This window comes from Macrotis lagotis, chromosome 1 (genome assembly GCF_037893015.1).
Source record: "Macrotis lagotis isolate mMagLag1 chromosome 1, bilby.v1.9.chrom.fasta, whole genome shotgun sequence".
In the NCBI taxonomy this organism is placed as follows: Eukaryota; Metazoa; Chordata; class Mammalia; order Peramelemorphia; family Peramelidae; genus Macrotis; species Macrotis lagotis.
This window is the reverse complement of record NC_133658.1, coordinates 538138661-538157827: the sequence shown is the minus strand read 5'-3', so window position 1 is coordinate 538157827 and position 19167 is coordinate 538138661. Positions and strand designations below refer to the sequence as shown.

Genomic DNA, 19167 nt, shown 5'->3' with positions numbered 1-19167 from the left:
AGGAGGTAAATAGATTGTTAGAAAAACTAGGTATGGCAGACTTAGTGAATGGGAACAGAAAGGAATATACCTTTTTCTCTGCAGTACAAGGAACTTATACAAAAATTGATATGTACTAGGACATAAAAACCTAATGATCAACTGCAGAAAGGCAGAAATAGTGAATACATCTTTCTCAGATCACAATGCAATAAAAGTCATATGTAATATTGAGCCAAGAAGATATAGACCCAGAAAAAAATTGGAAACTAAATAACCTCATTTTTAAAAATGAGTGGACCAAAAAAAATAATAAAAAGAATTAACCATTTTATACTAGATAATGACAATAATGAAACAATGTACCAAAACCTATAGGATTCATTCAAAGAGTCTCTCAGGGGATATATTATAGCTTTAAATGCTTACATGAATAAATTGTAGAAAGAAGAAATCAATGAACTAAACATGCAACTAAAAAAAATTAGAGAAATAACAAATCAAAAAGCCCCAATTAAATAACAAATTAGAAATTCTAAAAAAAGGAGAAATTAATAAATTCGAAAGCAAAAAACTATTGAATTAATAAATAAAACCAAAAGTTGGTATTACGAAAACACCAATAAAATTGATAAACCTCTGGTCAATTTGATTAAAAAAAGAAAGAAGAAAATAAAATTTATAGTATCACAAATGAAAAAGACGAACTCACCACCAATGAGGAGGAAATTAAAATAATAATTAGAAATGATTTTGTCCAACTCTATGCCAATAAATTTGATAACCTAAATGAAATGGATGAATATTTTTTGAAAAGATAAAAATTCCTTAATTTTTTATCCCTGGTACCATTACCACAATTTACAATATACCTGATGTAATGAAAAGAAAAAGAAAAGACAAAACTACAACAGATAAAGACCTCAGGAATGTGCATCTAATTGACACTACATTGCATTAATCAATAGCTGCATTTTTAGCAAACTGTGGTTATGACAGTCCTGAACAAGAAGGCAAGAAGGGTTTCCTGTTTAAGTTGCAGTAACCTTTCTGACTATGGATCATCGTTCCTTCTGTGGCAGATTTCTTCAGTTCCTCTAATGCATTTGGGACAACTGTCTCAAAGTAACCTGCAGCTTTCCTGACAACTCCTCACTCTCTCTCTTGCTAAGAACTGTAGCCCTCTTCTGTTGAGTTTTTAGAACCTTCTGCTACCATATCCTTCTGCTACCACCAGATCCATAACCACCACCATAAGGACTTCCTGAGCTCCTTCAACCAAAACTGCCTCCTTTCATGGGTCCATAATTTGCTGCTGCCCACTATAATTACTAAAATCATTGTAGTTCCCACTGCCACTATAGTTACCACCACCAAAATTGCCTCCTTCATTGTAACCATTATATCCTCCTCTACCACCACCATATCCAACACCTTGGTTTCTGTATCCAGGTCCACCACCTCCACCATAACCTCCTCTACTACTGTAGCTAGGATCACCTCCATAGTTGCCACTATCTCCTCCAAATTCATTATATTCACTATCTCCACCTCCATAACTGACTCTGCTGCCACCACCACCTCCACCATAACCACCTCTTCCATGAAAGTTTCCTCCACAGCCAAAGTTTCCTCCACCACCTCCAAAGGTTTTTCCTTGACCCATAAAATTGCCTGAGCCACCTCCACGACGTCTTTGTGAGCCAGCAGACTGAAACTCTTGTTTCAAAAGGGCCTTTTTCACTTCAAAGTTATGCCCATTAATAGTATGATATTTCTGAACAACAATTTTGTCAACTGTATCATGATCATCAAAAGTTACAAAAGCAAATCCTCTCTTCTTTCCACTCTGTCAGTCTTCCATAACTTCTATTGTTTCGTGATCTTGCCATACTTTTAAAAATAGTCTCTTAAATTATATTCTTCTGCATCTTCTTTAATACCATCAAGAAAAATTTTCTTCATGGTTAGATGTGCACCAGGTTTTACAGAATCCTCTCTAGACACAGCTCTCTTTTGTTCCACTACATGCCCATCAACCTTATGTGGTCGAGCACACATTGCTGCATCTACCTCTTCTAAGCAAGATTAAGTCACAAAGCCAAAGCCTATGGAACCATTTGTTTGGGGATCTCTCATCATCACACAATCTGTGAGAGTGCCCCATTTTTCAAAGTGTTCTCTTCAACTATCATCCGTAGTTTCAAAGCTCAAGCCACCAATAAACAGTTTGCTCAACTGCTCTGGTTCCTTTGGATCATGACCCTCCTACCCCCAGTACAGGACGGCAGCCTGAGTCAGGCTGGGGGCAGCCAGAAGGCTGTTTTACCTCCATTTTGAGACCAGACTCCCTGCCTCCAATGAAAGGGATGAATATTTACAAAACTTTGTTGCCCAGGGTAAATGAAGAAGAGGTTAAATACCTAAACAACCCTATCTCAGAAAAAAGAAATTCAATAAGCCCTCATTGAACTCCCTAAGAAAACATCTCCAGGGCCTGATGGATTCAAAAATAAATTGCAAACAATTAATGGACAATTGTTTCCAATTCTATATAAACTCTGTGGAAAAATAGGGAAAAAATTGGGAAAGATGGAACTCTGCCTAACTCTTTCTATGAAACCAATATAGTGCTGTTACCTAAACCAGGAAGAGTTAAACAGAGAAAGACAATTATAGACCTGTCTCCCTGATGTATATAGATGCAAAAATCTTAAATAAAGTCTTAGCGAAACAATTAAAACAAGTTATAACTAGGATAATACATTATGATCACGTAGGATTTATCCCAGGAATGCAGGGTTGGTTCAATATTAGGAAAACTATAGTATACTCAATTATATCAACAACAAACCTATAAGAAATTATATGATGATATCAATAGATGATGAAAAAGCTTTTGACAAAATACAGCATCCATTCCTACTAAAAACACTAGAGAATGTAGGAATAAATGGACCGTTCTTAGAATAATTAGCATTGTTGATATGAAACCATCAACAAGAAATATATTAAATGGGGAGAGGCTAGGGACATTCTAAATAAGTTCAGGGGTGAAACAAGGGTGCCCATTATCACCACTACTATTCAATATTGTATTAGAAATGTTAGCTTCAGCAGTTAGAGAAGAAAAAGAAATTGAAGGAGTTAGAATTGTGAAGGAAGAAACAATTCTCACTCTTTGCAGATGACATGATGGTCTACCTAGAGAATCCCAAGAAATTATTCAAAAAACTACTGGAAACAATTAGCAATTTTAGCAAAGTTGCAGGTTATACAATAAACTCTCATAAATTCTCAACTTTCCTATATATGTCTAGCAAGATACAGCAGGAAGAGTTAGAAAGAGAAATCCCATTCAAAGTATCCTCAGACAATATAAAATACCTGGGAGTCTATTTGCCAAGACAGACTCAAAAACTTTTTGAAAAAAAATTATAAAACACTTCTCACACAAATTAAATCAGATTTAAATAACTGGGCAAATACCAACTGCTCATGGATAGGTAGAGCTAATATAATAAAATTGACAATTCTACCAAACCTAAAGTACCTGTTAGTGCCCTACCAATCAAAATTCCAAAAAATTACTTTAATGAGTTAGAAAAAAATTGTAAGTAAATTCATATGGAGAAATAAAAAGTCATGAATTTCCAGGGACTTAATGAAAAAAAGTACAAAAGAAGGGGGCTTAGCCCTACCTGATCTAAAAATTATATTATAAAGCATCAGTCATGAAAAATGTTTGGTATTGGCTAAGAAATAGAGTGGTAGACCAACGGAATAGACTAGGTGCAAAAGCAGGAGACGATTATAGTAATCTGAAGGTTGATAAAACGAAAGAGTCCAGCTATTGGGATAAAAACTCCCTCTTTGATAAAAATTGCTGGGATAATTGGAAGTTAGATTGGAAGAAACTTAGATTAGACCAACACCTCACACCCTTTACCAAGATAAGATCCAAATGCTTACAGGACTCAGACATTAAAAAAACAATACTATAAACAAATTAGAAGATCAAGTACTACTTTACCTGTCAGAACTATGGAAAGGGGAGCAGTTTATGACTAAGGAAGAGTTCGAGAACATCACCCCAAACCAATTAGATGTTTTCTATTACATTAAATTAAAAAGCTTTTGCACAGATAAAACTACTGTAGCCAAGATCAACGGAAATGTAGTAAATTGGGAAACAATCTTTACAACTAATGATTCTGACAAAGGACATATTTCTAAAATATACATATTTTTAAAACAAAAAGCCATTCCCCAATTGATAAATGTTCAAAGGATATGCAAAGGCAATTTACAGATGAGGAGATCAACGCCATCCATAGTCATATGAAAAATTGGTCTAAATAATTAATTATTAGAGAAATGCAAATTAAAGCTTCTCTGAGGTACCACCTCACACATCTCAGATTGGCCAATATGACCAGAAAGGATAATGATCATTTTTTAAAGGTTGTGCGTATTCTGGGTCACTATTGCACTGTTGGTGGAGCTGTGAAATCATCCATCCTTTCTGGAGAGCTATTTGGAACTATACCCAAAGTGCAACAAAAATGTGCATACCCTTTGACCCAGCAATACCACTACTGCGTTTATACCCTGAAGAGATGATGGAAAAGGGTAAAAACATCACTTGTACAAAAATATTTATATCAGCCCTGTTTGTGGTGGCAAAGAATTGGAAATCAAGTAAATGTCCTTCAATTGGGGAATGGCTTAGCAAACTGTGGTATATGTATTTCATGGAACACTATTGTACTATTAGAAACCAGGAGGGATGGGATTTCAGGGAAGCCTGGAGGGATTTGCATGAACTGATGCTGAGTGAGATGAGCAGAACCAGAAAATCACTGTATTCCCTAACAGCAATTCTGGGGTGATGTTCAACCTTGAAGGACTTTCTCATTCCATCAGTGCAACAATCGGGAACAATTTTGGGCTGTCTGCACAGGAGAGTGCCATTTGTATCCAGATAAAGAGCCATGGAGTTTGAACAAAGTTCAAGGACTATTCCCTTTCATTTAGGAAATAAAACAGATATCTTATTGCTTGATCTTCTTATCTCTTAGACTTCTTGTCTCTTCCATAAGGATATGATTTCTCTTTCATCATACTCAATTTGGATCAATTTAAAACATGGAAACAAAGTAAAGACTGACAGATTGCTTTCTGTGGGAGTGGGAGGAGGGAAGTAAGAAAAGGGGAGAAATTGTAAAACTCAAATAATATCTTTAATAAAAAAATAAATTAAAAAAATTTTAGCAATGAGATAACAGCGAAATATCACAATAGTAATATATTATGATCAGATAAGATTTAAACCAGGTGTGAAGGAAAGGTTCAATATTAAGAAAGTAATTAGCACAATTGAATAAATCAATAACAAAATTTTCAGAAATCATATGATTGTCTCAATGGGTACTTTAAAAGTCTTTGAAATATACACACCTGTTTCTATTAAAAGCACTAGAGAGCTTCCAAAATATTCATCATAGTGCTTTTTGTAGTGGCAAAGCATTACAAATTGAGGGGATGCCTAGCAATTAAGGAATGGATGAACAATTCGGGTATATACATATATATTTATATGTTCAGTCATACACACACACACACACACACACACACACACACACACACATATATATGGTTTCTATAAGAAACAATGAATGGTCAGACTCTAGAGAAGCATGGAATGAATTAAAGGAACTGATGCTGAGCAGAGGCAGCAGAACCAAGACAGCATTGTACACATTAACAACCACATTGTCAGTTAATCAGCCTTGATGGATTCAACTACTCTCAGTTCAAAGAGCTTGAACAACCCTGGGAGACCAACCATAAACAATGGTATCCTCATGCAGAGGAAGAAAAACAAACCAAAGCAAAATGAAACAAAACAAAATAAAAGCTTTATGGAATTTGTATGAACACTAAACTCACTTTTTAAAAATTTTGTCATATATTTCTTTCCTTTCTCATGGATATCTTTCTTTTCCCTTAATCCTCATTCTTCCTATGGAAAATGACTAATCTGTAAACATATTAAAGATAAATGTACATGTGCAATATTCACTACTTGATTGCTGCTGAAGGGAGGGGAGTGGGAAGGGAGGGTTGAAGGAAATTTTGTAACTTTAAAATGGGCACATGCATGTGAATAAATGTTGAAAAACTTTCATAATGCAATTAAAAAATAAAATAAATTATCAATTGAAAAAACAACAATAATAGTAGATTGCTTAGGAATTAATGAAGTTTTCCTTAAAATGATAAATTTTATCATCTAAAACCATCAGCAAGCACTATATGTAATGGGGACAAAAGAGAAGCATTCTTAATTTGGATTTATAGTAGCTCTTTTTATAGTGCCAAATAATTGAACATTGAGGGGATTCCCATGAATTGGGGAATGGTTGAACAAGTTATGGCATTTGACTATAAAGGAGTACTATTTTCTGTAAAGAAATCATGAGAAGCTAGATTTTATAAAAACCTAGAAAGACTTGCATAAACTGATGTTGAGTGAAGTGAGTAGAAGCAAGAGAAATTGAACATATTAACAGCAATATTATGAGGAGATCAACTATGATGGACGCAGCTCCTTTCAATGGTTCAGTGACCTAGGAGAGTCCTGAGATGCCTGTTAAGGAAAATGCCACTCACGTCCACAGAAAATACTTTGGAGTTTGAATGCAGAGCAAAGCATACTATGTTCAGTTTTTAAAATTTCTTCCATATTATTTCTTTCTTCTCATGTTTTTCTCCTTAGTTTCAATTCTTCTTTCAAAACATGACTATTATGAAATTATGTTAATCATGATTTTACATGTATAACTTATATCAGATTGTTTACTACCATGTCAAGGTAGGAGTGAAAGGAGAAGATAGAATAATGTGTGACTCAAAAAGTTGCCCGTTTAAAACTCCTGCATGTGATCGGAAAAAATAATTAAATAAAATATAAATTTCCCAGACTAACACAAGATGAAAAAAATAATTTAATAACCCAGAAATATATAAGCTATCAATGAACTGTCAACAAATATCCAAGGACCAGGTGGATTCAAAAATTAATCCTACCAAACATTTAAAAACCAACAAATCTCACTATTATGTTAAACTATTTGAAAAAATATATGAAGATTCCCACAAAATTCCTTTTATGACACAGATTTAGTACTGATAACTAAACCAGGAATTGTCAAAACTGAGAAAGAAAATGTTTAACCAATTTCCCTAATTAATTGTAATGCAAAAAATATATAGAACATTAGTAAAGACATTATAGTAGTTTATCACCCAAATAATACACTAATACAGTTGAGATTTATACCAGAAATGCCACCACCAAAATAAAAACTGCTATAAACATTTTTGTAGATATGGATCTTCTCTCCATTTTTATGATCTCTTTGGAATATAGACCTAGTAATCAAAAGATATGCACGCTTTTGTTGACCTTTGGTCACAATTCCAAATTGCTTTCCAGAATGGTTGGATCAACTCCACAACTCCACCAACAATGAATTAGTGTCCCAGTTTTCCCAGATCCCCTCCAACATTGAACATTTCCCTTATTAACCGATCTAATAGGCCATTTATTCTTATTAAAACAACAGAAAGCATAGGAAAAAAATGGAGATTACCTTGAAATGATTGGTGACCTTTATTTAACACCATCAGCAAAAGTTATCTAAAATGGGAATAAGCTAGAAGTTTTCCCATTAAGAGCAAGAATGAAGCAGAGATGTACATTATCATCTCTATTATTCAATATTGTGCTAGAAATTTTAGCTACAGAAATAAGAGAAGAAAAAAGAAATTGATGGAATTAGAGAATGCAATGAGGAAACAAAATTATCATGCTTTACTGAAAATATGTTCTACTTAGAGAATCATAAAGAGCCAAATAAAAACTCATTGAAATAATAAAACAACAATATAAATCATCAACATTTCTATGTACAGGTGTCACCAACAAAGTCAAACAACAAAAAAAGCAAAAGTTAAATTCCATTGTAGACAATGTAAAATACCTGGGAGTCTGCCTGCCAAGACAAACTCAGGAACTATGTGAACACAAAGATAATACACTTTTAACACAAGTTCAGATCTAAACAATTAGGAAAATGTTAATTATTCATAAGTAAAGTAAGTCAATATAATAATAATCATAATTTAACCGAAATTAATTCAATTATTCTGTGCCATAAATAACTACCAAGATTATTTTATAGAATTAAAACTAACAAAATTCTTTAGGAAGAATGAAAATTCAAAAGTATCAAGAGAATCAATTTTTTAAACAGTGAAGGAAGTTTATCTAGCTGTAGCATAAACTGTATTATAAAATAGCAATTATCAAAACAATCAGGATTTGATTAAAAAATAGAATGATGTATTAGTGGGCTAGATTAAATATGCATTATAGAAATAAAACCATCATAACAATCTAGTATATGAAAAATCCCAAAATTCAAGCTTTTGAAACAAAAACTCACAATTTGACAAAAACCTGCTGGAAAAACTGAAAATCTGTGGGAGAAATTAACAGTGAACTAATAATTCACACCTTTGCCATGATGATATGAAAATGGATACATGATTTACACAAAAAGGGTGATATGATCAGCAAATTAGGAGAGCATTGAATGCTATTTTTCATATTTATGATGAAAGAATAATCTAGGACCAAAGATAATATAGAGAACATCACAAAATGTTAGAGAATATCACAAAATAGATAATTTTGCTTATGCAAAATTAAAATGCAAACAAAATTAAATGCAAAACAAAAATGGGTGTGGGGTCAGCAAGAAAACTCTGACTTCTTTCTCACATATATAGAGAGAAATGAGTCAAAATTTTAAAAATTGCTAGTTACTCCTCAAATGATAAATGGTAAAGGAATATGAACAGGAACTTTTCAGACAAAGAAATCAAAATTATAAATATATATATATATATATATGTTTATATATATATATATATATATATCATATAAAAATGCTCTAAATCACAGTTGGTTAGAGAAATATAAATCAGAATAATTCTGAGGTATCTATCAGATTGGCTCCTAAGACTAAAAAGAAAATGATAGATGTTGGAGGACATATGGGAAACCTAGAACACTGCCCTGTTGCTGGAGCTGTGAATTGATCTAACCATTCTGGAGAGCAATTTGAAACTATTGCCAAAGAACTATAAAACTATATATATATATATATATGTATGTATACATATATATATATATATACATATATTAAAGTAATACCATTGCTGCTGAACAATATACCAATGCCAATTTAAAAAGTGATAAAGGAATTATTTGGACAAAAATATTTATAACAACACTTCTTGTGGTGGATAAGAATTGAACATCAGGGATGCCCATCATTTGGGGAATTGCTAAGCAAACTATGGTGCATAGTTTTTTATGGAATATTATTGTGCTGTAAGAAAAGACAAGAATGATTTCAGAAAAAAAACTTGGAAAGACTTATGTTGAACTAATGTAAACTGAACTGAAAAGAACCAGAAAAACATTGTACAAGTTTATAGTAATATTATACAATGAAGAGTTGTAAGTGACTTAGCTGTTCTCAGCAATAAAATGAACCAAAACAATCCCAAAGGACTAATGATAAAATGTACTACTTGCTTCCAAAGAAAGTACTAATATTTTTTGAATACAGAATAAAGCTTGTTATTTTTTCACTTTCTTTTAGTTTGTGAGTCTTCTTGTATAAAATTACAAATATGGAATCTTTTTACAAGATTGTTCATGTGTAACATGAGCTATTTATTTATGATCTCAAGGAGGGGTGGGGGAAAGGCAGCAGGGAAGGACAAAATCCAGACTTCAAATCAAAAAAATTAAAAAATTGTTTTAAGATATAATTGCAAAAAAAATTCTATTCTATTTTTAAATGGCATCATTGTGAGCCACTTCAGCATCCTGGTTTCCTTCCTATGGATTCACACCAACGTACCCATCCAAATATATGGAACCTAGTATTGGTGATTATTCTTTACTAAAACAGAATAAAACAGCAGTATCATCTTCCAGGAATTTACTACCAGTCTGATTGTAGGTCACTAGATTGCCCATAAAGTACTAAATTCAAGATTGTATTTGATTGTATATTATGGGTTTTGGCTTTTTTGCTATTGTAAAGCAGAAAGAATATTACAGATAGAATGTTCATGTAAAGCCATGTGTCCAAGGAGCTTTCCCTAAATTAACCTAGGGTTGATATTCCTCTTGGGTTCTTACCTTCAACTGACGTTTGCATGAGTTTATGGTATCTCTATAGTTCAATTCATTTGAAGCTAGCATAAAGACACAAAGATTATATATATTGTCCTTGTGTTCCTGAGTAAAATGAAGTTTCTGCAAGCAACCCACTAGTCAATGTTAATCCTAAAGTAGAAGGAGGAATTCAGCAAGCTACTCTGAGCTGGGTTCATAACTGATGAGGAAAAGTGATTGAGGAAACCTAATTAAGTTTTCATCTAGAATGATTATAAGACTGCTTCTTCCTTTAAACTCAAGGGATAGTACCTGGGAGAGTAGACAGTGCAGTGTTCTCTCAGTAATCATACCTTTTGAGGTAGGAATTTCTTATCTAGAAATGCCCAGGCTAGTATTGCCTGAGTTTTAAGGATTTAATATCATTCAGCAGCCAAATTGTGTCAACATACTTGGAAGGAGAGCTTATAATAAGGTAAATATGTTTTACTGCTGATTTGAGCCAGGCTATAAGGGGATTTTTCTTTCCCTTGGACAGAAGTTTCAAAAGAGGAAACCAAGTTGAGATGCAGAAAGCATATTATCAGCTAAACACTCACAGTGTCTGTAACTCGTTTCATTATCACCTTTGCCTGAAGGAATCATGGCTAACTCATGCAAATCCCTGAGGTAAATCTCTTGCCTATATATAGAGACCCGTAGAAACTTAAACAGAAAGAAATTCTTTCTCTCTCTCAGAATTAACAAGCCATAAGGCAGCTGAGATTCGGAGGAAGCCTTAGAATCTTTCATCTCTTGCACAATGTAGGAATCTGACAGCTGAGTAGAAGGGAATTGAAGGACCTTCCAGTGTTAATAGACATTAAGCACAACTGCTGACCAGAGTGTCCCAGTCTATGTTCTTATTGCAGGGAAAATGAACTCACGCACACACACCCCTGATGAGTATAGTAGTAGAGAAGCAGGGTTCCTGTTGCCTCTTGGTACTTGCAGGAGAGCAGAGTCCCTGGTTACAGTTTTTAGATAGAGAGAACAGCTCTAGTTTGTAATCAGAGGAGGGATCACAGTAAGAAGGGCTCTAACTATAGCTTAAGACTGGAGGAGAATAGCAAGGTTGAGCCCCAGGACAGACCTCAGAAAACAACTGGAAGAAGTAACTGAAACTTGGCCAGCATTCCCCACCCATTGGGATTAGAACTTGATCCCACTAATAGTGAATGAATATAGTGAATGAATAATAGTGACTGAATAATAATGAATAAATAATAATAATGGTGATAATAATAATAATAATAACTGATCATGATTATGATGATGTTGGTACAAAAATTAAAAATGAGCAAGCAAAAAAGAAAAAATACAACCATAAATAGCTCCTATGGAGATAGAGAAGATGTGGGTTCATATTCAGGGAAAGATAATGAAACTATAAGATATTTCTTTTTTCTAAGTAGTATTTTAAAATCCTTTTATTCAACAGTTTGTTTTCACCCATTTACATGTAAAAACAATTTTTCACATTCATTTTAAACTTTTAGCTTCATGTTCTCTCCCTTTCTCCCTTCCATTGAAAAAGTAAGAAATTAGATATAGGAAATACATGTGCAGAAATGCAAATTATTTCCATTATAATAATACCCTAAGCTAAAAAAAAATCAAGAGAAAGTAAAGTTTTGTGTTTTTTTTTTAATTGTGCTCCAATCTATATTCAAACACAATCAGTTCTTTCTCTGAGGATGAATAGCACTTCTCATCATAAGACTTTCAGAGTTGTCTTGGCTCACTATATTGTTGAGAATAGCTAAATTATCCAGTTGATCATCTTACAGTATTGTTGTCACTTTGTACACAATATACATTGCATCAGCTCATGTAAGTCTTTCCAGTTTTTCTTTTTTTAGTTGAAATTTAATTTTATTTTCCAATTATATGGAATGATAGTTTTTCAAGATTCATTCATTTGCAAATTTATAAGATTCAAATTTTTCTACCATTCTTCCTACCCTATCCCCTTCCAAGGATGACAAAGAGTCTGATAGGAGTTGTATATGTACATTAATGTTTAATATATTTGCATATTAGTCATGTTGTGAAATAGGAATTATAGCTTAGGGGAAAGAGGAAACCATGAGAAAGGAAGGAAATGTAGTAAATGTAGTATGCTTTCACACCCCATGTTTTTTTTTTCCCTCTAAATGGGAATGGCATTGTCCAGAGCAAATTTCTCAGGGTTCTTTGATCTCTGAACTACTGAGAGGAACTGAATCCATTAAAGTTGATCATGTCAAAATGTTGTTGGTTATGTGTACAATGTTCTCTTGCTTTTGCTCACTTCATCCAGCATCAATTCATGTAATTTTTTCTCTTTTCCTAAAGTTTGCTCACTAATGTTTTCTTCTAGAACAATAGTACTTCATAAAATTAATTTACCATATCTTGTTCAGCCATTCCCCAGTTGATGGACATTACCTCAATTTCCAATTCTTTGCCACAGCAAAAAGAGCTGTTATAAATATTGTATAACTTTTCCCATTTTATGATTTCTTTGGGATATTGACCTAATATGATATTATTGGTATTTCTATTTTGGCATAGTTACAGATTGTAATCAATGATACATTAATGTATCAATTTTATCACATCCTCTCCATCATAGCCAATCTATTAACTGTAAGTTGGTACATTAAAGTTTTTTTATAAAACCAACTCTTTAGTTTTATTTATTAGTTTAATGGTTTTCTTATATTCAATTTTATTAATTTCTTCTTTGATTTTAAGAGTTTCTAATTTGGTATTTAGTTTGGGATTTTTAATTTTTTAATTTTTCTAGATTTTTTATTTGAATATACACTTCATTGATCTTCTCTTTCGCTAATTTATTCAAGTATCTAGATATATAAAATTCGCCCAAAAACTTCTTTGACTGCATCCCATAAATTTTGGTACAATGTCTCATTGATGACATTGTCTTGAATGAAACTGTTGATTAGTTTTATGATTTGATGTTTTAAAAATTAGATTATTTAGTTTACAGTAATTTTTTGTTTATTTTCCATGATTCTTTATTACATATAATTTTTACTGAATCCTGATCTGTAAAGCATGCATTTAATATTTCTTCCTTTCTGCATTTGATTGTAACTTTTTTATATCATAGAACATGATCAGTTTTGGTATGTGCCATGTACAGCAGAGAAAAAAAATATTACTTTCTGTCCCCATTCAATTTTCTCCAGAGATCTATCATTACTAAGTTTTCCAAAGTACTATCCCCCTTTTTACTTTCATTCATGTTTATTTTGTGGGTAAATTTATCTAATTCTGAGAAATGGAAGTTGAGATCCCCCATTATTATCCTTTGTTTTGCATATCTCCCTTTATTTGTTTAGTTTCTATTCTAAGAGTTTGGATGTTATACCACTTGGTGCATAAATGTTTAATAATGACATTACTCCATTGTCTATGTTGTCTTTTAAGAAAATGAAATTTATTTTTGCTTTTGCTTTATTTGAGATCAGGATTGTCATACCTGATTTTTTTTACCTTGCACTGAAACATAATTTATTTTGCCTTTTACTTTTACCTTCTGCTTCAAATGTGTTTCTTCTAAACAGCATGTTGTAGCATTCTGGTTTTCAATCTGTTCTGCTATGTTGTTATTTTTATGGGAGAATTCATTCCCTTTGTATTTACAGTTATGGTCACTATCTCCCTTCATGCTTTCTTCCCCCTTTCATGCTTTTTATACTTTTCTCTTTCTTTTCCTCTCCTCACCAATGTTTTACTCCTTTTCCTTTAAATTTTAACTTTAATTCCACATTAACTTTCACTTTTCCTTTTATCAGTCTCTTCTTCTCTCCTTTCTTTCCCTTCCCATCCTTATTTCCCTGTAAGGTAGGATATATTTTTAAAATCAGCAGGGAATTAATGTTACTCCCAATTTGGGTCAAATCTGTTGAGAGTAGGGTTTTCTCAGTGTTCACACCCTTTATAGCATTCATTCCATTTACATTGTTTTAATTATTTATATATGTAAATGTATATAAACTGTATATGAATACATATATACAAACCTGTGCGTATCCTAGTTCTGCTTATCTCACTTTGCATTGGTTCATGAGTCTTTCAATGCTTTTTTGTATTTTTCATATTCATTCTTTTTTACAAGACAGTAGTGTTCTATTACAATAATGTGCCCCAGTGTGTTTAATCATTCCTCAATCAAAGAAAATCTGTTTTATTTCTGATTGTTTCCTAAATATATTTGTTATTGGCAGGAAGGAAACCAATAGAAGAAGGCAGAAAGGAAGTAAATGGATAATTGCTTGGTTAAAAAAGGAAGGAGTCAAAATTAGCATAAGTGGATATGTAGGCCTTGGTACAACAGAAGGCTACTTCATTATTAGGAAATTAGGGGAAGGAAAATAATGAATAAGGATTTTAAGTTGTGAACTAGGGGAAAAGGGAAGCTCAAGATAGGCAATATTCATTTGTTTAGCTTAGCAAAATAGAAGGTGAAGTACTCTGGTCAGAAGGGGAAAAACAGAAGTATATGAATTTTGAGGAAAGAGGTTTCTGAGTAACCATTGTAGAAGGAAATAAGCATTTATTAAACACTTTCTATATGCCAGACATTATACTGAGAATTTTATAAATATATTATTATTTGATCCTCTCAGCAACCCTGGGAAGTAGATGATACTGTTATCTCAATTTTATAATAAAGCAATATGGAAAATATGATAGAAAATTAATCAAGAAGAAAATAAAAGAATTTCTTTGTGTGAAGAGGCAAAGGCTAAATTGAGATTAAATAATATAAATTAAATTTGTACTGAAATCATTTTTATTACTTTTAGCATAAATAAAAAATAAAGAATGCATACGATATATAACAGACTTGAGATTTTGGAATATTTTAAAAGGATTCAAGGTACCTAATACTATATGCTATAGTCAAGACAATGAAGATAGGTAAGTGTGACTAGAAATCAACTGTTGAACTGGGAGTACAAGGAAAGAGAAAGAAACTGGAAATTGCAGTGAGATGAATGTTGTCTATAAGAGGTCATGAAAAAGTCAATGATACAAAGTTAAGATTGGAGAGAAGAATTTTATAATTCTTGATCAATGCTGTGAAGCAGTAAGATGATGGTCTTATCAAGATATGATTACTCCTGTGTATGGTTGTGGTATGATTGGCTCTTGTCCTTCTTTACCAAAGAAGACTAAAATGACATCACTAAAGAGACAAATTGTAGTGTGTCTAACTATAACAAATCAGATCAATGTGAGTTCAGAATGCTCTTCCACAGGTTGGGCACAAACAGTCCAGGTGAACACTTTGGGTATTTACTCTAAGGTTTCTGGAAGGTTTCTCACATTTCCTTTCAATTACTTCATTTCTACTTTGCTCAGAAAGTGTAGTACACTCCCTAAGGAGGGCATACCATATTGGGTGGCCCTGTGCATGTGTTTCCAATGCTGCATATCAAATATAAAATTCTTAAGAGAGTAATTCAAGGTATCCTGATATTGCTTCTTCTGAACCCCTTTGTTAGTAATTGTCCTTTGTGAGATCTCCATAAAATAGTCTTTTTAGCAAGCATGCATTTGACATTCTAACAACATGGCCAGCCCAACATAGTTGTGCTCTCTATAGTAGCATTTGAATGCTTGGCAGTTTAGCTTAAGAAAGGACTTCAGTGTCTAGGATCTTCTTCTGCCAGGCAATATTCAGAATCTTCCTAAATCAATATAAATTGAAACGATTCAGTTTCCTGACCTGACACTTGTATACTGTTCAGGTTTCTCAGACAAACAGCAGTGAGGTCAGTATAGTAGCTCTGTAGACCTGTAATTTAGTGTTTAATATTACTTCTTTCTATTGCTTTCTTTCAAAGTCTCCAATTGCTGAGCTAGCTCTGGCAATGTGTGTCAATGTGTACCTCCCTGTTGTGGTATAATGAAAACAGAGAGAATGCAAAATTGGGATACTGATGAACTGGGAGACTAGAATAATGAGGGTAGATATATAATAGATAAATAGATAGATAGATAGATAGATAGATGATAGGTGATAGATAAAAAATAGATACATGTATAGATATATCTAGATATAGTCAGAGATAAACACAAACTCCTAAGTATAAGGACAGGACCATGGTTGGGGAGTTAAAGGGGTAGAGTGTGGAAGAGAGTATGCTTGGGGGTGAGGGTTCAAATGGTTCATCAAATAATTTGAAAAGGGTGTAAGTTATAAAGTGATTATAATTTGATGTGATTCATGGCTCTTGAGAAGTATATATCTAATGAGACAGAAAAGGGGAAAGTACTTAGTGACAACGGAGCAATGCTGCTTATCAAGCAATCAATCAACATTTGATTGATGGTATTTTGATTTATAATACTTGATTGATAGTACTCCTATTAATAAATAACACCAGATGAAGTGGCACAAAGATCTACTGTAGTATAGGTAAGGAAGGGAGGGTGTGAACTCTGGAATATCCTATTAAATGGATTTGGCCCAAAAAGGAAGTAAGATATATTCCCACTTCAGTGTAAAAATATATCCTACTCTACAGGGTAGTGGGGTAGGTAGGGGGAGGGGGAGGGAAATAACAGGAAAAGGGGGAGTAATATTTAAGGCAAGGCAAAAATGTAAGTGAAAATAAACTAAGAGTTAAAATTTTAAAGAAAATTTAAAAGGGGAAAAGTTGGTGAGAAGAAATTAAAAGACAGGAAATACAAAACTATAAATGAGGGAAAATACCATGAAGGAAAATACAGAATTAGTATTCTTAACTGTAAATATTAATGGAATGAACTCTTCTATAAAAGGGAAGCAGATAGCAGAATGGATTAAAAACCAGAATTCTATAATATGCTGCTTAAAAGTAACATTTAAAACAGAGAGAGATACACACAGGGTATAGGTAAAAAACATGGAACAAATTATATTATACTTTAGCTAAAGTAAAAAAAATCAGGGGTGATGATCCTTTTCTCAGGTAAAGCAAAAGCAAAAAAATGATCTCTTGGAAGGGATAAGGAACGAAAAAACATCTTTTTTTAGAAATATTTTTATTTAGTTTGAGGTTTACTATTTCCCCCGCATTCTTGATTTCCTCTCCACAAGCCCCAGAGAATGCATTCTGTTTGTCTTTGCATTGTTTCCATGGTACATTTATCTCAATTGCATGTGATGACAGAGAAATCATATCCTTAAGGAAGAAAAATGAAGTATGACATAGAAAAATTACATAATATGGTAAGTTTTTTCCCTCATTTGAAGGTAATAGTCTTTGGTCTTTGTTCAAACTCCACAAATCGTTCTCTGGACACAGATAGTATTCTCCATTGCAGATAGCCCAAAATTGTCCCTGGTTGTTACACTGATGGAGTGAGCAAGTCAATCACCCGAATGTTGCTGTTAGGGTGTACAATGTTATTCTGGCTATCCTCATCTCACTCAGGATCAGTTCATGCAAATCTTTACAGGCTTCCCTGAACTCCCATCCCTCCTGGTTTCTAATAGAACAATTCTTTTCCATGATATACATATACCACAGTTTGTTAAGCCATTCCCCAACTGAAGGACATTCACTTAATTTCCAATTCATTGCCACCACAAACAAGGCTGCTATGAATATTTTTGTACAACTGATGTTTTTACCCTTTCTGATAATCTCTTTGGGTACAGACCCAATAGTGGTATTGCTGGATCAAAGGGTATGAACATTTTTTGTTGCTCTTTGGGCATAAATCCAAATTGCTCTACAGAAAGATTGGATGAGTTCAGAGCACCACCAACAATGTGTTAGTGTCTCAGATTTCCCACATCCCTTCCACCATTGATCACTGTCCTTTCTGGTGATATTGGCCAGTCTGGAATGTATGAGGTGTTATCTCGGAGATACTTTAATTTGCGTTTCTTTAATAAATAATGATTTGAAGCAATTTTTCATATGACTATGGATTCCTTTGATTTCCGCAGCTGTAAATTGCCTTTGCATATCTTTGACTATTTGTCAATTGGAGAATTTTTTTTAAATTTGACTCAGTTCTTTGTATATTTTAGAAATGAGTCCTTTGGACTATTACCTTTAATTTAGAAAAAAATGATATCTTATTGTCTGATCTTGCTATATCTTATACTTTATGTTTATTCCTTAAGGATATGATTTCACTCTCATCACATTCAATTTGGATCAACGTATACCATGGAAACAATGTAAAGATTGAGAAATTGCTTTCTGTGGAGGGTGGGGGGGGAGGGAAGTAAGATTAGGGGAAAAATTGTAAAACTCAAAATAAATACAATCTTAAAAAAAAGAAATAAGTCCTTTGCCAGAGATACTAGCTGTAAAAATTGTTTTCCAATTTACTACATTTCTTTTGATCTTGGTTACAGTGGTTTTGACTTTGAAAAAGCCTTTTAATTTAATGTAAACAAAATTATCTACTTTGTTTTTAATCATGTTCTCCATCTCTTCCTTGGTCATAAACTGATTCCCTTTCCATAGATCTGACAGGTAAATTACTTGATCTTCTAGTTTGTATATATAATTGTTTTTAATGTCTAAATCCTTTATCAGTTTGGATCTTATCTTGGTATAGGGTGTGAGTTGTTGGTTAAATTAAAATTTCTTCCATACTAACTTCCAATTTTCCCAATAGTTTTTTTCAAAGTGTTTTTATCCCAATAGCTGGACTCTTTGGGTTTATCAAACAGCAGATTACTGTGATCATTTCCTGCTATTTCACGTAGGCTTTTCCAATGATCTACCACTCTATTTCTTAGCCAATACCAGACAGCTTTGATGACTCATGCTTTATAGTAAAATTTTAGATCTAGTAAGGTTAAGCCACCTTATTTTGCACCTTTTTTCCCTTGAATCCCTGGAAATTCTTGACTATTT

General features: G+C 33.0%; 1 pseudogene; it reads right to left on the bottom strand.

The window, feature by feature from the left end:
• Nucleotides 1–1177: 1177 nt before the first annotated feature.
• LOC141521045 (heterogeneous nuclear ribonucleoprotein A3 pseudogene) lies at nucleotides 1178–2314 on the bottom strand (annotated as a pseudogene).
• Nucleotides 2315–19167: the final 16853 nt, after the last annotated feature.